Raw genomic sequence first — 22,788 nt, 5'->3', positions numbered from 1 at the left:
GCTTGTGAGGCAAAGCAAAGGATGCTGTGTCCTGGACTTGGCTGTTTCATATCTGCACACCTTGATGCACTCAATTCATTTCAGACAGACAGGGAAGTAAATCTAGATGTACAGTCAGGACTAAGGAATTAGGTAAGGTTTTGATCTAATCTTTCTGAAAAAAGCAGAAGTGAGAAAAGGCATGTGGATCTTGAAGACAGCAGCACATCAAAGGCATCCACTAGAGAAGCACAATAGAGAAATGTTCTTATGAAACAGGTGAGAGATTAGATAAAAGAGGAACAGAGGGAATTGTGATGGGTGCACAGAAAAGGCTAGCCTAAATCAGTCTAGCTATTACATACAATGTCAGCTGCCAGAGTATTGCCTGGTACAATTGAAATAGCTCCAGATGAGACATAAGGTCAAATGATATGTGATGGTGTAGTTAGGTTTGTTGTTCATGTGCCTGCTCTATTCATCTACAAAGCAGTGCACAGGGTCTATTTTTAATATAAAAATGGATATTTGGGTGAGGGGAATTTAATTTTCCTGTGCCTTAGCTGCTGTCTCCCCAGACACTCCCCCTGCCCACTAGATGTCAATATCATGTGCTTTTTGGAACATCAGCATTTGCATTATAGAAGCAAGGAGCTTTGTGTCCGGCATAGAGTCCAGCATCCTATGTTGCTCCATTTCATCTTTCTCCTCTTAATCCCTGTTTCAAACCTGTATTGCTGCATAGATAAGTTTGAAAACATGTCTGCAGAAGCCAATCTCAATTCACAAACTGCAAGGAGACTGAGCAAGACTTTTGATGGACTGGGCAGAAGGTGGAGCTCAAGTGCTCTGCTAGGTCCTCATTTCAGCAGAAGACTGCAGTGGTGGGGGTGTGAGGACACCCAATCAAACTCACTGGTGGAGGTGGTGAACTTTGGAATTTGCCATTCAGAGAACAATCCAAACCCCTGACCAGCAGAGGGATGGTTCAGTGAAGTGGTGGGTCCATGTCCACAGCCCTGCTGCAAGGCTGGTTGCAAGGAGGGGGGAATGTCTCTTTGCCACACCAACTCCCAGGCTGCTACAGTCTAGGGGCCCAAATCATAACAGAAGGATCCAGTGGATCCTATGCCAACCCCATAACACCTGGTTCCAGGTCTGTCTACTGGCTGCTGCCAGCAGGGATACCATCGGCAGTAGTTTCCACCCACCATTTGGATGGGTGCCTTCCTCTTCACCAGAATTTCTTCTCCAGCAGCAACAACAACAACAACAACAACAACAACATAGCCAGGCAGAGCCTAATCCAAACTCTCTCCAGTATGACAGGTTGTGGAGGTTTGAATACTTTGTCACCCAGTTCCGAATATTTTCTGCCTAGATGGGAAAACAGGAATTGGCTTAATATTTCCATCCTTTCTCGGGGAGTGGGGAACTGGATCTGGCCAGCAGTTCCCCCACTGTCGGTGGACCACTTTGTCAGGTGGGCAGGGCCAAGTTTAAGCAAAAGTATGTCTGGCCTGCTCTCGCACCTAATCTGACCCCAGCTGCTTCTGTAATCTGGGTGTCAAAGGATCCTACCTTATGCTTTGTCACCTTCTCTCAGGATTACTTGGAGCTTACTCAAGTGTTCAGGAAACACATGGGCATTCCTCCTCAAATCGTGCTGCCACTCAGAATGCATGTGGGAGATGACATGTTCAAATGTTTCCTTAACGCAAAACCATCACTTGCTTCCCCATATATGGAAAGCTTGCATGTCCAAGAAAAGGTAATCCAAGACCTTTATCCCAGTGTGTTAGCTTTCTACCTGCAGGGATTTCTTTATGCGGGAAAATCTGGCATTCTTAACTATGAAGTACCAGTGAGCTTCTTTCCCTGCTTTCCCCACCACTGCTGCTTGCATTGGAACCTCTCAGAAATAAACCAAGCTATTCCCCAGAAAATAGCTTGCCTTATTTCTGAGCTAATCCTCCTTCTACCTAACTCCATCCCTGTGAGCTTCGACATGCCCTCCCCTTTCCACTTAAATCTAGAAGCAGAAATGATTCTGGAGCAGAGGGAGGAGAGGCAGGCCTACAGCAATGACTCTGGGAGGAAATTACATTTCCTTAGGGCAGGGGTAGGCAATCTAAGGCCCAGGAGCCAGATGCGGCCCAATCGCCTTCTCAATCCGGTCTGCAGATGGTCTGGGAATCAGCATGTTTTTAAATGAGTAGAATGTGTCCTTTTATTTAAAATGCATCTCTGGGTTATTTGTGGGGCACAGGAATTGGTTGTTTTTTTCTTTCCTTTTTTTCAAAATATAGTCCGACCCACCACATCTTCTGAGGACGAGCCCACGGCTGGAAAAGGTTGCTGACCCCTGCCTTAGGGCTACTTCCTTAGAAGTAGAGGTAAAACAATTTCTCTAAGATGTGTGATAGGATCTTAGATGGAATTGTGTCTCTCAGTGCTCGGCTTCCAACAACCATCTCTGTGCCAGATCCACAGCTTGTCTTCCTTCCTTTGGAGATCTCCCCAAGCCCTAGCCTGAGTATCTTTCAGAAACAGTGTAAAATTATTCTCTTTGCTTTGGAGAGGGGATATATAAGCTGGTAAGAGGACTCTAGGTTTTGGCATTTGTTATTAGCGATGGTGGTGTTTGCTGATTTTTAATTCTGTTATAATGAACTAGCTTAATTTTTGTTGTTATTGATTATTGTCAGACAGTTTGTTCACAACTAGGGAACCACTTCACTATGCTGAAGATTATTGGGGGGGGGGGGACAACTAGTTAACGGATGTTTTCTCTAATTTAAAGAACGAGGAGTGCATTTTAACCAACTCTCTCAACATGAGTGGAAATATGTTCACATCTGAAAATATTTAATGCAGATTTCTCTTGGTGTGTTAGTTTTATACCTAACATTATAGTCTCTCTTATCCTTTTATGATCAAGGTAAATAGCATCTGGTGTGTGTGATTGTTCTTGCTAGGATGTTTTTGAGTGTGTGTGTGTGTGTGTGTGTGTGTGTGTGTGTTCGGGCTATTTCTGTACACTGGAAGTGATTTTGAATTTGCTGTGGCAAAAGACTCCTTCACACTTCATGCATATCCCTGGTATACACAGTTTATAGGTGTGTGTATCTCCTGTGTACCTCTCAGTGTGTTAGAGTCATACCATGGGTACACTGTGTATTCATGCCAAAGAAATCAGTGAATGATCCTGAATTTCCACAGCGTGTGTATGTAACACATAGATAAGGGTAAACAAAAAGGGTGTATGCCTCTTTCCACTTGAAATATACAGCATTACAGACATTTCACAAATTTATGTAACGTGGAGCATTCCTAATATTTGGTCAAAGCCAGGGGCGCAGCTGAATCTCTTGTTAAGTGATTAATAATTGTTGCACAGGACTAAGGAATTATTAACTGTGATTTGCTGAGCATGCCCAAAGCCCCCTTCCCACTGTAAGATGCATGTTACAGTATATTGACTTCTGCCAGAAATTGGTGTAATGGCTCTTATCAAACCCAGTTTGTACATTCAGTTTATGTTACAGTTTACATATAGGACTCCAAAGATTTCTCAAACTACTTAGGCTGGATTAGTCCTATTTTACTTTAGAAGAATTTTTTTCTTTACAAAGTCCCAACATCTTGTGTATCATCATACAATAGAGCAATTGTGCAATTTTGGTAATGGAATATAGCTTTTTGTGTGTTTGAGCTACGGAGAAAGGGGTGTGCGTGCTCACCAGTAATTGTACAGTTGTGTACAGTATTTGTAAATAGCATTGGTTTCAGTGGTCATTACTGCAAATAGAAAATTCAATGGGACCTAAGAAACTCATTTGTTTAGCTTTTGTGTTTCCCAGCTTGTGTATTAAAGACGTGTGTCAGGAAGCAGCTGCAATATGACCAAAGTCCATCATTGTAATGTTGAAAAAACTAGCTGCAAACCTTTATGCATTTATTCCTCTCTCCATGCCACCAACACTTGTGCTCCATCTTTCACTAATGAAAACTGAAAGCAGCTTGCAGTGCTTTTTGTAAAACTAAAATTACAGCTAAGACCAAGACCAAGAACAAATATAATAAAAACAGGCAATTAAACAACGTATCATTACAAGATCCTTGTAAATTTCAGTCCAAACAATCAAACATAACAAGAAGTCAAAAGATAACAGGAAAAGTATCCTGATCATTGAAGGATGGGTACAATGTAGCCAGAATGGTTGCAGAAGAATTGATACTTAGAATTTTTGCAGGGATGCGGTTTTCTGAAAATTTCCATGTTGAGCTTATCCTTAGCAATTCCCCCCGTAATTATCATTTTTCTCTTTGATCTGCACAAGAACTGGATTTTTTTATTATACCCCTAAAGTAAACAGCTGCATATAACAATACATATAAACTGTATACAAACACCTATTAATACTTACAAAATTACCGTCAGAAATATACAACCATGTAGGGCATTATTTTTTCATATGTATTATACTTCTAATATACATAATATATATATTTGTGCCTGTATGACAATAAGTGAGCAGCTCTTTCATAAGTGGGTGATTCAAACAAGGGGCAATTCAATCCAGTCAAAACTTGATTTCCATGTATAAATCCATGTAAAACAGATTCTTCTTCCATCCGTAACTTTAATGTATTATTATTAATGTAATGTAATTTATAATAAGATGGCAATATTATTATTGTGTTTAGACTCTGAGGAACAAACATGTTTTTACTTTATAGTGCACCAATTGCAATCTGAGAAGCACACACACACTGTGAAATTTAGTGATTTCTAAGCTGGGTGGAGTCTCCATGGAGACTGAAATGTTTCTGTACTGGTTTCTGTATGTTCCAGTCTTTCATGCCTCATTAGTGTCCATTTTGTTGAAGAGTAATTATGGCAGCAGAGATTCACACATGGTATTCAGCAGCGTTGAAAGTTATTTTAGGTTTATTTGAATGTTACATTGTGGTGGAAACTAGTGTTTATGTATGAAGCCGTGAATTGGTCATCAAATTTTTTTTTTTGTTTTTTGTTGTTGTTTTAAATAATATTTATTAAAGTTTCAAAAAAGTTACAAGAATAAGAAAAAACAAGAAAAAGAAGCAAAAAATACAAAATACAGAAAAGTAAAAACAATTAAAAACAAATCAACCTTTCCATGTCTTGTCTTTCATTTACTTGTTTCCCTGACCTCCTCATACCTCCCTTTTTTGTATTCTAGTTCAATTAGTTATTTCAGCAAATCCTTTCCATTTTTGCTTTTATCTTAATAGTTTATCTTAAACTATTCTCACCTATTAACAATCCATTTTTACATACTCCTTTGTAACATTACTGCTAAAACCACATAACTTCATTCCAACATCCTTCTAACATTCCTTAATTTTACAATATTTCTGTAGATAGTCTTTAAATTTCTTCCAATCTTCTTCTACCGACTCTTCTCCCAGGTCTCGGATTCTGCCAGTCATTTCCGCCAGTTCCATGTACTCCATCACCTTCATCTGCCATTCTTCCCGGGTGGGTAGATCTTGTGTCTTCCAATACTTTGCGATGAGTATTCTTGCTGCTGTTGTGGCATACATAAAAAAAGTTCTATCCTTCTTTGACACCAATTGGCCGACCATGCCCAGGAGAAAGGCCTCTGGTTTCTTCAAAAAGGTATATTTAAATACCTTTTTCATTTCATTATAAATCATCTCCCAGAAAGCCTTAATCCTTGGGCACGTCCACCAAAGGTGAAAGAATGTACCTTCGGTCTCTTTACATTTCCAGCATTTATTATCAGGCAAATGATATATTTTTGTGAGCTTGACTGGTGTCATGTACCACCTGTATATCATTTTCATAATATTCTCTCTTAAGGCATTACATGCCGTGAACTTCATACCTGTGGTCCATAACTGTTCCCAGTCAGCCAGCATAATGTTGTGTCCCACATCTTGTGCCCATTTTATCATAGCAGATTTCACCATTTCATCCTGAGTGTTCCATTTCAACAGCAAGTTATACATTCTTGACAGAATCTTAGTTTTGAGATCTAACAGTTCTGTTTCCAATTTTGATTTTTCCACCTGGAAGCCAATTTTCTTGTCCAAATTGTATGCCTCCATTATTTGATAATAATGAAGCCAATCTCGCACTTTGTCTTTTAGTTTTTCAAAGCTCTGCAATTTCAATCTCCCTCTTGTTCCAAAATTTCCCAATATTTCAGCCATTTGGCCTCCATATTGAGCTTTTTCTGAGCCTTCGCTTCCATCGGTGACAACCACCTTGGGGTTTTATTTTCAAGTAGGTCTTTATATCTTGTCCAAACATTAAACAATGCTTTCCTGACAATATGGTTTTTAAATGCTTTATGTGCTTTGACCTTGTCATACCACAGGTATGCATGCCACCCAAATACATTATTGAAACCTTCTAGGTCCAAAATGTCTGTGTTTTCAAGAAGCAGCCATTCTCTCAGCCAGCAAAATGCAGCTGATTCATAATAAAGTTTAAGGTCTGGCAGGGCAAATCCACCTCTTTCTTTTGCATCCGTTAGTATTTTAAATTTTATTCTGGGCTTTGGTCATCAAAATTTTGAAGGTGGGGGGAGGCCATAAGGGAAAGGAAGGTACAGTGCACCAGAAACCAAGTTACAGATAGGTAGCCGTGTTGGTCTGCCATAGTCAAAACAAAAAATACCTTCCAGTAGCACCTTAAAGACCAACTAAGTTAGTTCTAGGTATGAGCTTTCGTGTGCATGCACACTGGTATCTGAAGAAGTGTGCATGCACATGAAAGCTCATGCCTAGAACTAACTTAGTTGGTCTTTAAGGTGCTACTGGAAGGTATTTTTTGCAGAAACCAAGTGTCACCAAACCATGGTTGAACTCATGAAAGTGTGACTCTAACCACTACTTCCCTTGGCAAAAGTGTTATTTCTTCAAGCTTTGTCTGAAAGCATCAAAGGCAGATGCTTGATGCCCCTGTCTGATTGAAGGCAGTTTTTATCCCTGAGTGTCATCTCTACATTTCTCAGTGCATTTATCTTTTTTCCTGATTAGACACCTCATTTCCACAAACCTTTAGACATGATAGCAAATACCAGTTTAGAAGCTTTAATTTACAAAACTGTCATATAGGTCTAAAAACGATGTCTGTGTGTCCGAGTGAGTTCCCATGTCCCGGTCTGCTTTGCTTTCCTCATATATCTACTTCCATCTCTGTCACAAAACCTTCTAGTTCTCAGTTATCAAACAAGGTAAAGTTCCTGTTTTATTTTTCCACTAAGAAGTTTGTCCCTAATCATGAATGCTGCACCCGGATGAAAATGGTGAATATGCATAATTGTGTATTAAATACTTGGGATTGCTTCTCTGCTGGTGTGTAAAATTCTTGAATCTCGGTCTGAAACTTGAAGCATCCATGTTGCTATGGAGGCAGTCTGACATATCTTCCAAAGTCAGTGATGTTACCCAAACACCCAACCCAGGTATATGTGCTCCCACACGGATTCTGGTATGGTGAGCAGCACCCAGCATGAACTGAAAATGCACTCCAGAATCCTCTGTTCCTCATTAATAAGTTGCACGGCAAACAGACCCAACCAAAAGGCCTGATTTCCCTTTCTGCATTGTAGTAGGTTATGCTCTGAGTATATACAGTCATACACCACCTGGATTGCTCAGTTGGTTAGAGCATGGTGCTGATAATGCCAAGTTTGCAGGTTCGATCCTCGTATGGAACAGCTGCATTGCAGGGAGTTGGACTAGATGATCCTTAGGGTCCTTTTCAGCTCTACAATTCTATGATTAAATCTATAATTAAACCAATTAGACAGTGTAGCACATACATATGTGGCTCTAATGCATTGATGATTTAATAATTTTAGAACATCAGGCTCATGTCATCAGGAGTGTTCTTTACAATAATAAAAGTAGATTACACATTCTTCTGAAACTCTTTTACAGGCAATGAATGTTTTGAGTGGGGGTTGTGTTCCTGACACCTGCACACACTGGCAGAGCATGTGTATGCCTGCCCTGCCCCTTTATGACCCCGCCTCATCCCCTTTTCCAGTCACTTCTGGGTTGTGGCGATGCACACATGCACAACCACACATGCTTTGAACGCATGCAAAACGGTTGTTGCCTGTACTCAGAATACTCTAATGCAGTGTTCTTCAAACTTGAGTCCCCAGATGTTTTGGAACTGCAGCCAGTAGCAGATTTAGGGGAGCGCAATCAGTTTGGTTGCACTGAGCACAGAACCCAAAGGGATACCACAACTGTTATTAGGAATGGAGTGCAAGAGGTGGGGGGCACCAAATTTTGGCATTGCACAGAGCGCCGCTGAAATTATAGACCCCATGTGGGTTATCTTCCCTCTTCTAACTGGGGCAGAGAAGGCTCATTCAACCTGTTTATGTGGGCTCTAGGCTGCATAAGGAGACTCTAGGCCAGGGGTCAGCAACATTTTCCAGCCATGGGCTGGTCCACCATCCCTCAGACCACGTGGTGGGCCAGACTATATTTTTTTTGGGTGGGGGGGCAATGAATGAATTCCTATAAACCAGAGATGCATTTTAAATAAAGTACATATTCTACTCATGTAAAAACACGCTGATTCCCAGACCGTCCACAGGCCAGATTGAGAAGGTGATTGGGCCGCATCTGGCCCCCAGGCCTTAGGTTGCCTACCTTCTCTAGGCTGCTTTGGATGCAAATAAAACCAAGATCTTGAGTACTTACATAGAGGAGGTGATGACAGCAGGACAAAAACTTGACAGCCTTAGATGGAAACTGCAGAATCTGCCTTAATCCTGGACTTTTCAGTCAAGGGGGAAGCAAAGGCCCAGCAAATGTAAGGCTGGAAGCCTGGAAAGTTGAGTTTGAAGAGATCCCTCCAGCTCTGAGGGCAAACCCACACATGTGCACTCTGAAGGTAGTCATGTGTTTTGAAGGGGAAATACTTTTGAGCTTTTGAAAGAAGAAATCTGTTGCTCTTATGAAAAAGGAGTTTCTCTTTAGAGAAAGAAGAGCACCCCCATTTGCAAGCAGTACAGTGGTACCTCAGGTTACATACGCTTCAGGTTACACACTCCGCTAACCCAGAAATAGTGCTTCAGGTTAAGAACTTTGCTTCAGGATAAGAACAGAAATCGGGCTCCAGCGGCGCAGCAGCAGCAGGAGGCCCCATTAGCTAAAGTGGTGCTTCAGGTTAAGAACAGTTTCAGGTTAAGAACAGACCTCCGGAACGAATTAAATACTTTGCCTGAGGTACCACTGTATTATCCCTAGCATGAAAATAAATACCCCAGCCCAGCAAATTTCTACCTTAATTCCTCTCCTGACTCGTATCTAGACCTCCCTCCGTGCGTATCAATAAATCTCCTTGGGCCCCTGGGCAGGAACAATAGCAGCACTTTTCTGTGCTGCAGTGAGAATTTTCTTAGTGCTGTCCATGGGCTTTGTTGTTGCACAGTTTCTAAAGAGCTGTGGTTACTTTGTGACACTTTAAAGGCATTGGCTGTGCAAGCAATGTGCTGCCCCCCGCCCCCCCCCGGCCTCAAATTGGGACCCAGCACGGAATTATGCTGAGGTGGAAAGAAAGCCAGTGCAACACAGTGAAAGAGCTCTTTTTTAATGTTAAGCTCCCCTGCCTTCCTTCAGGAAAGGAGATCCCCTCAAAGTGTTTTCTGTTTGAGAACAGGCCATTGGGAAATGAACCACCCCAGCAGCCCACCTTCTGTTTTAAGCTCTTAATCCATCCTAGCCTCCTATTATGAATGATTAATTTATACAATTAGTAGTGTTATGGTAATGAGCTAATGGCATCTTTGTTGCCATCCTACGTGGGGATATAGCTAATTGCATGTTGCATGATTGCTCCCAGAGGCTTTTTTTAACACAAGAGGAGAGTGACTTCTACTTCTTGCCACTGAGGCAATGCCTATTACTGATCTGTAGGTGATTTATGTGCCTACTCAATTAGGTAGAGTATGGTGCTTGTAATGCCAAGGTCACGGGTTCGATCACCATATAGGCCGCCTGAATATTCCTACACCGCAGGGGGTTGGGCTGGATTCCTTTCAGCTCTGCAATTCTATGATTCTAAGTACATAGTAGAATTATGTGCTTCCCAGTAATGCACACTCAGGGGGCCCTAGAGGTACCCACAGATGCTAATGTTGCTCTATAATCTGGAGGCTGGATGCTTCTAAAGTGACTTTCAGGCATTTGATGCAACCAATAACCCAGACTCTACCCTGATTTCTGTGAAAACACTGAACCTTTGCATAATAGGTAGGCGCTTAGGAGGAAGGTGTTGATAGCTGGTGCTCCCGTCAGCCTTATGACACCTTCATGGCAGTTCAAAACACCTGAAGAGTACCACACATATGCCAGTTAATAGGGCAGGTTTCTGCCCTCTAATGGTGTATCCAGCACACACAAATTATTTTTCTAACTGTTCAATGGTTTGCATATTTCTTGTTTAGATGTATACTTTGCCCTTAAAATATCAGAGTGGCTTATGCTAAAATTAGTAAAAGCATAATTAAATAACTAATATATTAGTCATCTGCAAACAACAGCATTTTTGTAAATGCAGCATAAAACTAATCCTAGTAATATCATTCAAAATATATTCATCTGATGCCAGAAATGTATCTGAGCAAGGCTTTTTGGAGGAGAGTAGAGGAGAGCGCAAAATATGGTCTGAAGCTCAACATCAAAAAACCGAAGATCATGGCCACTGGTCCCATCACCTCCTGGCAAATAGAAGGGGAAGAAATGGAGGCAGTGAGAGATTTTACTTTCTTGGGCTCCATGATCACTGCAGATGGTGACAGCAGCCACGAAATAAAAAGACGCCTGCTTCTTGGGAGAAAAGCAATGACAAACCTAGACAGCATCTTTAAAAGTAGAGACATCACCTTGCCAACAAAGGTCCATATAGTAAAAGCTATGGTTTTCCCAGTAGTGATGTATGAAAGTGAAAGCTGGACCATAAAGAAGGCAGATCGCCGAAGAATTGATGCTTTTGAATTATGGTGCTGGAGGAGACTCTTGAGAGTCCCATGGACTGCAAGAAGATCAAACGTATCCATTCTTAAGGAAATCAGCCCTGAGTGCTCACTGGAAGGACAGATCCTGCAGCTGAGGCTCCAATACTTTGGCTACCTCATGAGAAGAGAAGACTCCCTGGGAAAGACCCTGATGTTGGGAAAGATGGAGGGCACAAGGAGAAGAGGACGACAGAGGACAAGATGGTTTGATAGTGTTCTCGAAGCTACCAGCATGAGTTTGACCAAACTGCGGGAGCCAGTGGAAGACAGGAGTGCCTGGCGTGCTCTGGTCCATGGGGTCACGAAGAGTCGGACACGACTAAATGACTAAACAACAACAACATTCCAAAACTGGGATACCACCACTGAAAAGGCCCTTTTCCAAATAGCCATCTATTACATCTTACTGGTTCTGATGTTCATTATTATAAACGTCACAAAACATAAGCCACCCCTCCCCACAAAGGGAACAGCGCTGAGAACCTGTAAGAGAAACAGAGTAAATTAAAATTTGTATTCTTCCCCACCTCAGATGTATTCAGATCTTGTTCCTGTGCTTAGTCTACTTCACTCACCCACTCTTCTTCCTCTTTGAAACTCTCCGATCTCTTGTTCTGAGGCAGCTGTTCAGTCTCCCACACAGGTTGAAGTTTTCTCTACATGCAAGTAACTCTGATTCTGGTGTCCTTGAGAAATTAGCAACACTTTCAAAAGAAAGAGAGGGAGAGAAAAGGGGGTGAACTTTGGGAGGCTGGGGAGATGACAGAACACAGCATGAGGTAGAGAGGGTGTTCAATCAATTCTGAGAAAGATGCACAGCAAGGTTTTGCTGCCCTTCTTGTTCTGCCCAGAAGTATTAGGTCCAACAAAGAATATGAGTAGGTTGCACTGATGGGCAGGTGACTCATATACACACTTTTTCTGTGTGTGGCTTTGGGCACATTATTCACTTGCTCTTCCCTGTCATGTGTAAATATGATAGTGATTCTGTGTTGTATCCCTAGTGTTCTTTAGGTTTTTTAAGGATAGGGAACTTTTCTGTGCTCTCCTGCTGCATATCAAGGCAGCAGCCATCTCTACCATCTCAGTGTGGTGTAGTGGTTAAGAGCGGTAGACTCGTAATCTGGGGAACCGGGTTCGCGTCTCCGCTCCTCCACATGCAGCTACTGGGTGACCTTGGGCCAGTCACACTTCTCTGAAGTCTCTTAGCCCCACTCACCTCACAGAGTGTTTGTTGTGGGGGAGGGAGGGAAAGGAGATTGTTAGCCGCTTTGAGACTCCTGAAGGGGAGTGAAAGGCGGGATATCAAATCCAAACTCCTCCTCCTCCCCTTCTTCTTCTACATGGAAGGAATTTTAAAAGTGCATGATAGCACTAGGCCTACTCAACAAGAGTCTTCTAATGTGGCCAGATCCCTGCTGCATGACCTAACTATCAACTCAGCTCCACTCACCTGATTTTGGATGGGGTAGCCCCCTCTCTTTCTCTTCAGTATGGCAGTGTAAGAATTGCCAAGTCACAAAGAGAACTCAAATTGTCAAAATTCAGACCTATCCCTAGAACATGAATATAGGCATATTCAGTAGGAGGTCACGAGATTCACACCTTTGTGTTGCCAGTTTCATTTGCTAGTTTTAATTTTTTTATTGCAGTTAGATTTCCATGAATTCAGTATTATTTCCCTAGCCCTGGCGATGATGGTGATAAGTAGTAGATACAGTATCTGCAGTAAGGATATCTGAATAAGCTACAGCTGCTGCTCAAATTATGAAGGGTGCTTTTCAAATGAATTTAAATGGTGTAAGTTTAGCATCAAAAGCTGACCTACTCAGGGAATTTGCAAAGAATTGCATACTGAGAAGTGATGTATGTATCTGTTTGGGAGGTACTGTGAAGGCCACAGGGGCAGAAACTGTGGTTTCTCTGAGTTTGTGAATATTTCCAGATTCTATGATAATTCTTAGCAGCTACTGGTCAGATTTTACAGGGATAGTATGAATGCTGGTTCAAAATCTATCAAACTGCAGAAAACTGTGACTCCGTAATTGCAGAATCCACAGGGCTTTGTTGTTGGTTGTTGTGTAATCCTGTACCTTTCTTTCTTTATTGGCACTTTTGGATGCAGTATTTTGTGGAAGCTGGTAAGAATGCCATGTATGCTACTCTTTATTAGGAAGCTAAGGCTTGCGTTGGGACTGAGCCTGCAGAAGCAATTTGTTTCATGTGTTATAGAAAAATGATAACAGAAAGGGAGCATCTTGCCCCCATTAGACTATGACAACCTGACCTGGATCAGGATGTTCAGAAGTTGGATCTGTACTACTTCTTCTTTTGTGGGAAAACCAAGTCAAGTACTCCATTCTCTGTGAAGCAAAGCTACAAGTAAGGCTATAAATTGGCAGAAAGGAGGTAGAGTGTTAGGATCCACGTCAGAGTTCTGCTCCTTCAAGGCCTTATCCTCGAGAAAGAATGGAAGTGATCTTCTGGGGTCATCCAGCCCTGGAGGAATAAAAGCCTTTAGTTCACTCATCACTTTGAGCTTGCCTTGCCTCATCTGGGTGGCCTTGGTAAGGGAGGGACTAGATACTGCAAAGCAAAGTTGTTTGGATGAAGGAGCTAGGGTTGTTATCCTACTGTTATCCGAAATGAGGCAGGGTGTCCTGATGTTTGGGGTGTCCTGATGCGGCAGTGAAGTGCTAAGTTATTTAATTTATTGTTGTACTTTAATAATAATAATAATAATTTATACCCTGCCCATCTGGCTGGGTTTTCCATGCCACTCTGGGTGGCTCCCAACAGAATTAAAAACACAATAAAACACCAGACATTAAAAACTTCCCTAAACAGGGCTGCCCTCAGATGTCTTCTAAAAGTCAGATAGTTGTTTATTTCCTTGACATCTGATGGGAGGGCGTTCCACAGAGTGGGTGCCACTACCAAGAAGGCCCTCTGCCTGGTTCCCTGTAACCTCACTTTTACTGCCAGAGAAAACCACATGCAGATTTTCTGCCTTGGCTGCCAAAATAATATGACCAGCTTCCCAGGAGATACAGTATGCAGCTTCCCTGGAGATGGGGAGAGACTTGTTTGCCCTGCCTCAGGTAGCAAAATGGCTTGGGCCTGTTCCAGAAGTAGTAGTAATAGAGCCTGGGACTGGAGAAGTGGATTGTTCACTTGTTTAAGATGTAGTACCAGCACCTTGCATGATATGCTGCAAAATGAAGGGCCCTCCCCTACAGACATACCACTGAATAATGGGACCTTATGGTGAAGGGTGGTTAATAAATCAAATTGATGAAAATGATGATGTGAGGAGAATACAATGAGACCTTCCTCATGTGGTGTGTGACCAAGAGACAGGTGCCTGGAACTCAGCTGCGATATAGTAACCCCCCTATTTTAGAATGTGTTTGTGTGTGTTTGCTAGTTAGATGTTAAAACTAGCCTCAAAGTTGCCATGGTAGCATATAGATTAGTTGCATCTTATATGTGCAGAGTTGAGTTCAGTCCCAGAGAGATACCAACTGTTTCTGGTCCCTAAAATGCTTCCTACACTTCTGGTGATTGCCTTGAAACGTGCCCACATGGATACTTACTGCATTGATGCTGTGGGTTTTTTTTCTTCTAAAATTTGCTGCTGAAATACTTTCATGTCTTGAACTGTTAGCTATATTCTTATTGAAATATTGTTTTTGAAACCACGTTTCAAAACCATGTTTTTGTTGTGATCTGCTTTGAACATAATTTATTTTGTGAAAAGGCAACACATAAATTAGACTAGTCTAGTCATAGGATAAACAGGGACATGTGTAGCTTTCTCCCTTGGCCCACTGTGAATGCATATGTATCACTGTTTAGGCTCAGGGGCAACTTAAGTTATTGTTTCTAATTTCCAGATTTGCACAGTAGTGATTGGCTAGCCCTCATGTCACTCGCAAAGCAAACGCACACACCCCTTTGAGAAATTTTTGAATTGTTTTTTGTCTGAACAAAGATTTTAAACAGATACTTGAATATGAACATATACAAAAATGTATTACCTCCTTGAAGTTTGGGAAGAAAGGGCAGGGAGGACTGAGCAGGTACAAAAGCAACTGTCTTTGCAAGAGGGAAGGTGTAGAAAAGCAAAGCTCATTCTGCAACGAAAGCCACCCACCCACTCCTGTTCACAAGTACATCTGTCTTCACAATTATGCATCTGTGCTGCCAACTTGCTTCCAGATACCAGCGGAGTCCCTAGCATAGCTAAATGCCAAAAGGCTGCTGCTTCCATTTTATAATGAACTACATGATTTGTACTGTTCTTGCAAATGAATATAGAGGGCTAGAAGGTGATTATACTGACTCTGAAAAGCAAGCATTTATTTTTCTTCACTTTCCTCAGCAATTTCAAATCAGCTGTATACAGGGACAATTTGATGTCAATTGCTGACTGGTCACTTCCTGGCGACCTGTTTATTCATCCTGATTTGCTTGCACAAAGTTTGCAGAGAGAGGCTTTGCAGGATCATATCAATATATTGTTACCCAGTGCATTTTCTCATCACTTCCCTTACTGCAAGAAGGCTGGGTGGAAGTTCAGGGTTTGGAAGCAGGATTGGTGCACATGGACCACACATCCACATTAATTGCCCAAACTGAACTTGTCAGTATGTGACTGGATCCCACCTGCAAAGGAGCAAGCCATTTGCGCAAGCGCCACACCTGAACCAGGAAATGCTAGTCAAACCCCCTTGAGCTCCATAGGACTTGTGTTAATTATATCCTGTTTATAGTAAAGGGACTTAAGCATGGTATGGCTTCTATCCTTTGCACATTTTATTTGAATTCAGTGGGACGTACTTCTTACTAAATATGCATTGTGTTGCTCTGTTACTGTCTTTGGATTGGCCCCTAGTATAAAGGTCAAATGTAGCTCACTTCAAATCGCTAATGGTGCTGCATGAAAGAAAGAGTTCAGCTAAGTGCAGAGTGGGCTGGTAAGACATCAAACCACAGAGACTCACGTAAAAGAATTTATAGGAATGTAGAGTTTTAGCAGCGTGTAATACTTTGCCTCCAATACAGAGTAGGGTGGGTCTTGCCAAGCTCCACCAAACCTGAGGAATGTCCACCCATTGAGGGCAAATGAGAACATTCAGGGAGTTCATTTGAGGAAACTGTTTGTTCTGCTGCAGTGATCTTTTCAGCCTGGCTTGGAAATAGGTACTTCATCTGAGCTCTTACCAAATGTGCGGCCTCAAATCAATCAGGCGTGCGTGAGATGTTGGAACATGATGCCTGTCTCACTCGCTTTCTGTGGTTTTTATTTCCCTTGCTGCCTACCAATTTGTTCTGGGAAGTAATGGGCACAACTCTCCTAATTTCTAATAACTTCTCACTACCTCCTTCTACCCCTCGGTAAGCCTGTAGCAATTATTCTCCCAGCTGAAGTAGAGCAAACCCACCCACACTGCATGCTTTCAACAAAGAATGGAAACTTCCCCAGAGACAATTGCAAATGATGCTCCAGGCATCCCACTGCCTGGAACAATGTGGGCTGTGTGTTGCAGGAGCTACTGGAAGGGACAAACTTTGGTAATATGGCGCCCTGACTGAGGACAAAATTGGGCACATGCCCCTAAATATTTCTTATTTTCACAATAATACCTTTTGGTACAGTTGCTTTTTGAATGGATCTTCTCAGTAGGTACCTGTATAAATATATGTTGTTGTTGTTGTTGTTGTTATACACCTTGGCTTAGCATCCTGTGCAGGAGAGCCACCTGCACCTCCCTAAATCCGGTGCTGCTACTGGGTAAGACTGATGAGGTAACTATTTGAAATAGAGTGATGGAAAAAGATTTCATCAAAAAGCGACACACATTATCAGCTTAGAGCTCCAAATTTTTGCTAGTGAGAGCAGTGATTTGGTGTGGGAGGGAATTAAATTTGTTTTGTTAACTGATATTGATTCTGTCATATTGAAGAGTTAGAAATGTGTGGAAATATTAATAAAACTATATCTGTTCTGATGACACAAGATTGGACTGTGATGAATGTGTCTTCTCAGCTCAGCTGATTATATAAACAAGCAACTCTTTTTCTGTATGCGTGCCTTATTTTGTTTTTGTGCATTGTTGTTTTTTTATTTTTAGTATGGCTAGAGGCCTCAACAGCTGGAGGTGGCCCAGGCCTCCCTGGACCTCTAATTTGCATATGCAAGATAACCACTGCAGAACAAATGCTACAGATAAACTGCTTCTCAATGGAAGTAGTTCACATGTCAGCTATAGGGAAACACTGTTAGATATTGTCTCTCTGAACTTGTACAGAGAAGGGGGTTGGGGATAGTGCCTGCTCATCCTGTTATTGATGCATGTTCATGATGCATGTTCTGAAAGGACCTGAATGCCTGTGAGTAACCTGGGACCCTTGAAATAGGCAGAGTCCTTATCGTGCAGACAGAGCCTACATAAGCACACTTGGTAAGCATATACGGTAGGCTCTTTCAGACATTGTGCTGAAATTGTATCAGGTTAGGGGACAGCAGTCACGAAATTAAAAGACGCCTGATTATTGGGAGAAAACCTAGACAGCATCTTTAAAAGCAGAGACATCACCTTGCCAACAAAGGTCTGTATAGTAAAAGCTATGGTTTTCCCAGTAGTGATGTATGGAAGTGAGAGCTGGACCATAAAGAAGGCTGATTGCCAAAGAATTGATGCTTTTGAATTATGGTGCTGGAAGAGACTCTTGAGAGTCCCATGGACTGCAAGAAGATCAAACCTCTCCATTCTTAAGGAAATCAGCCCTGAGTGCTCACTGGAAGGACAGATCGTGAAGCTGAGGCTCCAATACTTTGGCCACCTCATGAGAAGAGAAGACTCCCTGGAAAAGACCCTGATGTTGGGAAAGATGGAGGGCACAAGGAGAAGAGGACGACAGAGAACGAGATGGTTGGACAGTGTTCTTGAAGCTACCAGCATGAGTTTGACCAAACTGCGAGAGGCAGTGGAAGACAGGAGTGCCTGGCGTGCTCTGGTCCATGGGGTCATGAAGAGTCAGACACGACTAAACAACAACAGGACACAATCCTACCCCTCAGAGTTCAGAGTATGATTGAGCAAGGCTTAAATGATAAGTCATTTATTGACATTGAGTGGCATGTAGAGTCAATTGTGAATCAGACTGGTTTTTTTGTTTTTGTTGCTAAATAAAATAGAATCTGAATTCTAAATGCAGTTCCCACTGGGTTGCTACCGGTCATTTTATATTGCTTGGCAGAATAAGGAAACCAGAACTTCCAGATCTGAAAGTACAGAATATCTGAATAATCAAGTCCCATTGTATTTCTTTGTATGACTTTTTCAGAATTGGGAAGAGAACATAAGCAAGTTATTTAGATTGTAAATTGCTCAGAGGTGGAGGAGAATGTCTCCTATTCTATAACTTCCACACATAATCCTTAGTATGCTTAACAGAAATGACAATAACTATGTCTTCAATTACAGGTCTCCTACCTTTTTTGGAAATTATATCCATGAGTTCATAGTGAAACAAATATGCAGTGAAATGCATGAATGAAAGGGACACAACAAAACAATGGGAAATTTAAGGACTGAACATTCTAATTTTATTCTGCTGAAATTTTGTTCAGAATATATTTCCTTTTGATTCAAATGCAAAGTGATAACCTAATTTAAGAGGCAGTATGTGCCATAGTAATTTAATCAAATTAATAGTTGAAGTCTGTCATTCTCCAAAGTCTGCAGTTACATAGTTTACCCATGTCAGCAGATATTCAAATTATGTAAAATATATGTTAATCTTCAGAATATTACATAGTTGCCACATTTTGGCTTACACCTTAAATTTTCTGGTTGTTCCAGTCTAACACAAGAGATGGGATCCTCCCTCTTAATTTAGGACCATGATTGGTGTTCGTTCTCTCTCTCTCTCTCTCTCTCTATATATATATATATATGTATAACACACACACACATTTAACATTTTTAGGAGAAAATGGAAAGGGGTGAGTCAGGGTTGCTTCCCTTTCTGACCACACTCACACGCCCAGCGGACTACCTGGCAAGTCCTACAAAGGCACCTGGGACTGGTGAGGCAGGAGGTGCCCTCAGGAGACCAGTTTTGGCAGCCACCTGTTATTCTATAGCCTAGGGCTATGTTGTCTCTTAATCCACTTGTGAAAAAGTCCTTACAGACCTGAGACCTTCTGCAATGATGTGGACTTTCAGGTTTCATCATAGCAACCCCTAGAGCAGGGGTTTCCAGTGGGAGCCAGTACACCTACCAGTATATAAGTCACCCTTGAAAGGTCTCAGGAAATATGCCCTTAGAAATCCACAATACTCAAGAGACTATTCAATCTTCCTGCTCAGTTCCTGTTTGTAATGGCTCAGCCATTTCTACATCAAACACCCCCCTCGAATCTTCCCATTGTGTCACTAGATGCCAGAATTGGGCACCCTCCCTTTCATCCATTCTAAACAGGGAAGAGGTGCAATGAGCTTTTTTCTGTGAGCAAGTGCTGATGGAGGTGCCTTTCCCCCCATTGATTGGGGGGGGGGACATGCCTATACCATTTTGTAGTCCTCTATCCCCCCCCCCCCCGGCGCTCTTTTAGAGGTGGCAGCTATTTTCTGTTATGCAACTTTTGTGACTGGTGCCCAGAGCACTTTCCTCAAAATTCCATATGCGTCTACTGACCCCAAAGGGTTGGCAACCCCTTCAGTGATCCAATTTAGCATGTTTATATTACTCGTATTTATTTGAAAAAGCCAAATATCTTGAAGCTGCTAAGCTTGCCTAATATTGCATTTGCAATTAGCGTACATTCATTGTTACCAACAGACTTATGAAACAGAAGATTTTCAACTGAAAGTTTTTTGCCCCACATCACTGAGTAGACCTGAAATGTATCTCTTGGGAGGAAGGTTTTGAACTTGTCTGAAATCCAAAACATAATGTTCAACAGTGGAACGCACTCCCTCAGGAGGCTGTGGACTCTCCTTCACTGGAGGTTTTAAAGCAGAAGTTGGATGGTCCTATGCTTAGATTCCTTGCCCTGGACTCCTGCTTGCAATCCTGCCAATCCTTCCTTCACCCTGAAATAGCTTTCTCACAACCCTTTTCCAGACTAGCCTGCCTTATTATGGCACTTTATCAGCACAACCCAATTAAATACACCCGCCCACACTCATAGAGGCCCCCAAAGCAGTTTATGCACTTTTGAAAAAAGAAAACATTTTTAAAGAACTGAAATAAATGAATAAGAGCTGGCTATGACAGGCTGTTTGGTTTTTTGTCTTTTTAACAGAATGCAGTGCAGGTCTGGCTATTGTGCAGTAAAACAGCATACAGCATGCGTAGAGGAGAGCCTTTGGCAATAACTAATCAGAGGGAAAGGGCACTCCAGCAGTGATCCTTGGTGTGGCAGAAAAGGTAAGTACACAAGAGCACCCTTCTTTACAACACCCCTCTTTTGAGCTTCCTGTGAAGTCTTTGTAATTTTTAAAATTTCAGTAGAGATGTTAAGGAAGCTTATCTTATGGTTAAAATTAACCTAGAGCCTCTCCAGGCCTCCTTTTAACTGTTCTTTCGTGATCCTTTGTGATAATGGTGGCATTGGGGTGGTTATACACAATCCTGCTTTTAATATTGTTTGGACCTTCAAAAGCTTTGGGTTGGACATACTGCTTCGTTTCTAGTAGCGCATGTGCCATAGCTTCCTGCTGAAATCCTGTGACTCTGGGGGTGAACCCACTTTTGTTGTACTATACTGAAAGAGTGCCCACCTAGATGGCCATAATGGGGTAGCCTTAGTGAAGTATCACAAAACAACCAAAAGTGAAATGGTGTATGGATGTTCTATAATTCCACCTCTAATGCACTTTTGTTGTGTCAATGACATATTGCAGAACACCCCTCCTCAAAAACAATAGTCTGGAGGGGACCTGATTTTGGGGCTGTATGTCTATCGTATGCCACTTTGAAACTGTGGTATTAAGCAGTATTCAGCTTATTTCAACAAATGCCGAAATGCTGTGGTATTATAGAATAGGGATGACATCACAAAGACTCACATAAAACATTATCAAAACAGCATTAAAAAGACCAGCCTAAAACAAATGTTAAAATTGAATATGAAAATAGCAAAGAGAAAGCCATTTAGAATTTAGAAGAGAAAGCCATATCAGAATGCGATAAAACATATCATTCAAATTTAAAGGTCCTGGAAGAGTACAAAGGTCTGCACCTGGCATTGCAAAGACTATAACAAAGGCCCCAGGTGAACCTCTTGAAGGGAGGGGGCATAATCCACAACTGGGATGCATGCACCGTTGCTTTTGGTTTAGCCTTTGACAGGGGGGGCAAACTGTTTGGTTTCCTGGCTTTGTATGATGTGGCTCTGTAGCAGCTATAAGCAGCATAGATTTGGAGCCCCACGGCAGTGAGGCTTAGGCAGCTAGTGCTCTGCAGCAGCAGCACTGCTGCTACACCAGCCTCTGAGAGTAATCTATTATTTATTGCCCCTATTGCAAAACTGGTTCATTAAGCCAGGATAAGAAAGTGGGGTAACGGCCGTCTTTTATTACAGCTCCTGCTGCTGAGTTCTTACTACTAGGCGGAAAGTCCAGGGAATATTGAACCCTTTGGCCTTTAACCGGAGATCTGGCTTTCTTCTGCAAAAGCAGAAGAGGCTGCTAACCCCATGCTACTGGGGAAGGCAAAGTTGGGCTCCTCTCCCACCCACCCAAGTTTGTGGGAGCATTGGGCAAAATGCCAGGTCATCTGATAGAGAAATAAAGGCTGGACCATTGGGACGCTTCCTTGCGTGACAGATGGTTCATGCTAAAATTCACCGCCCTGCACAATTATTAAAGGTGCTGGGGCCCTATCATTTTTCATCTGACCAGCCTAACATTCATTTTAGTGGCTGCCCTGTTCTGGTCCCAAGGAGAAGCTCTTTGTGCATGGCAGCAAGGAGAATTAGCAATTTGCCTCTGCGGGGGCTGGTGATGAACTGAGGCCTACTGAGTACCTGCCTCCAGCCCAGCTGTTAGGCTCTACCCCCTTCCCACATTTCTCCTTCGCTCCATGATTTCCCATTTGATGCACTCCCTATGGTGTTGGAATGGGAAGGATGCCTTTGAGGGTGTCTGCCCTGGTTCTATGGACCTTGTTGCTGTGGGATCTGGTCCAGTGTGCCCCTGGTCACCAGCATCAGGCTCAGAACCCGAAGCTGCTCCATAAGATAGGATGCTAATGCCTGGATAGTCACGGCAGCCCCTTAGTTGTTCTATGTAGCTATTTCAGTTTCTGGTGTGGGTAATGAAAACAAAATAACAATGCTATGCATTATATTTCTACAAAAGAACTGCTATTGATTTCCCCCCTTTAAAAAATAAAGCATGCTTTCTGTTTGCTGCCTCCAGAAACAATCTTTTCTTAATGGCATTTTTGAAACTGAAGGAGTTGAGGGACTGATTTGTGTCAGAATAAGCTTCATAATTCTGCCTTTTAAAAACAATTGCAATATTTTCTCCATCATGTTTTCTGCTTGCTATGGACTGAGCTCCAAAACTATGAGTAATCCAAGATAGACCAAGAGATGATCCTGAAGCATAGGGTGCCAGTAGAAGAATAAGCAACCTTGAAAAGGTGCAGCAAGAATAGACCAGTTCAGGTTCATCTCACAAATTTGTTCATGGAATCATAGAGCTGAGGGTCATCAAGTATAACCCTC

The 22,788-nt window shown here is 42.1% G+C and overlaps 1 protein-coding gene across 2 annotated transcripts in view; it reads left to right on the top strand.

Annotated features, from left to right (window-relative positions):
- CDK18 (cyclin dependent kinase 18) overlaps positions 1–22,788 on the top strand; it is an 87,546-nt gene that overhangs the window by 7,725 nt on the left and 57,033 nt on the right. For both annotated transcript variants that reach the window (XM_081865255.1, XM_081865254.1), the window contains exon 2: positions 20,359–20,483. The gene's annotated coding sequence lies outside the window, so the exon portion shown is untranslated. The remainder of the gene's footprint in view (positions 1–20,358; positions 20,484–22,788) is intronic.

The sequence above is a fragment of the Podarcis erhardii genome (genome assembly GCF_964252035.2).
Source record: "Podarcis erhardii genome assembly, chromosome: 6".
NCBI lineage: Eukaryota > Metazoa > Chordata > Lepidosauria > Squamata > Lacertidae > Podarcis > Podarcis erhardii.
The sequence above is the reverse complement of the archived record's forward strand: the minus strand, read 5'-3'. Positions and strand labels throughout refer to the sequence as shown.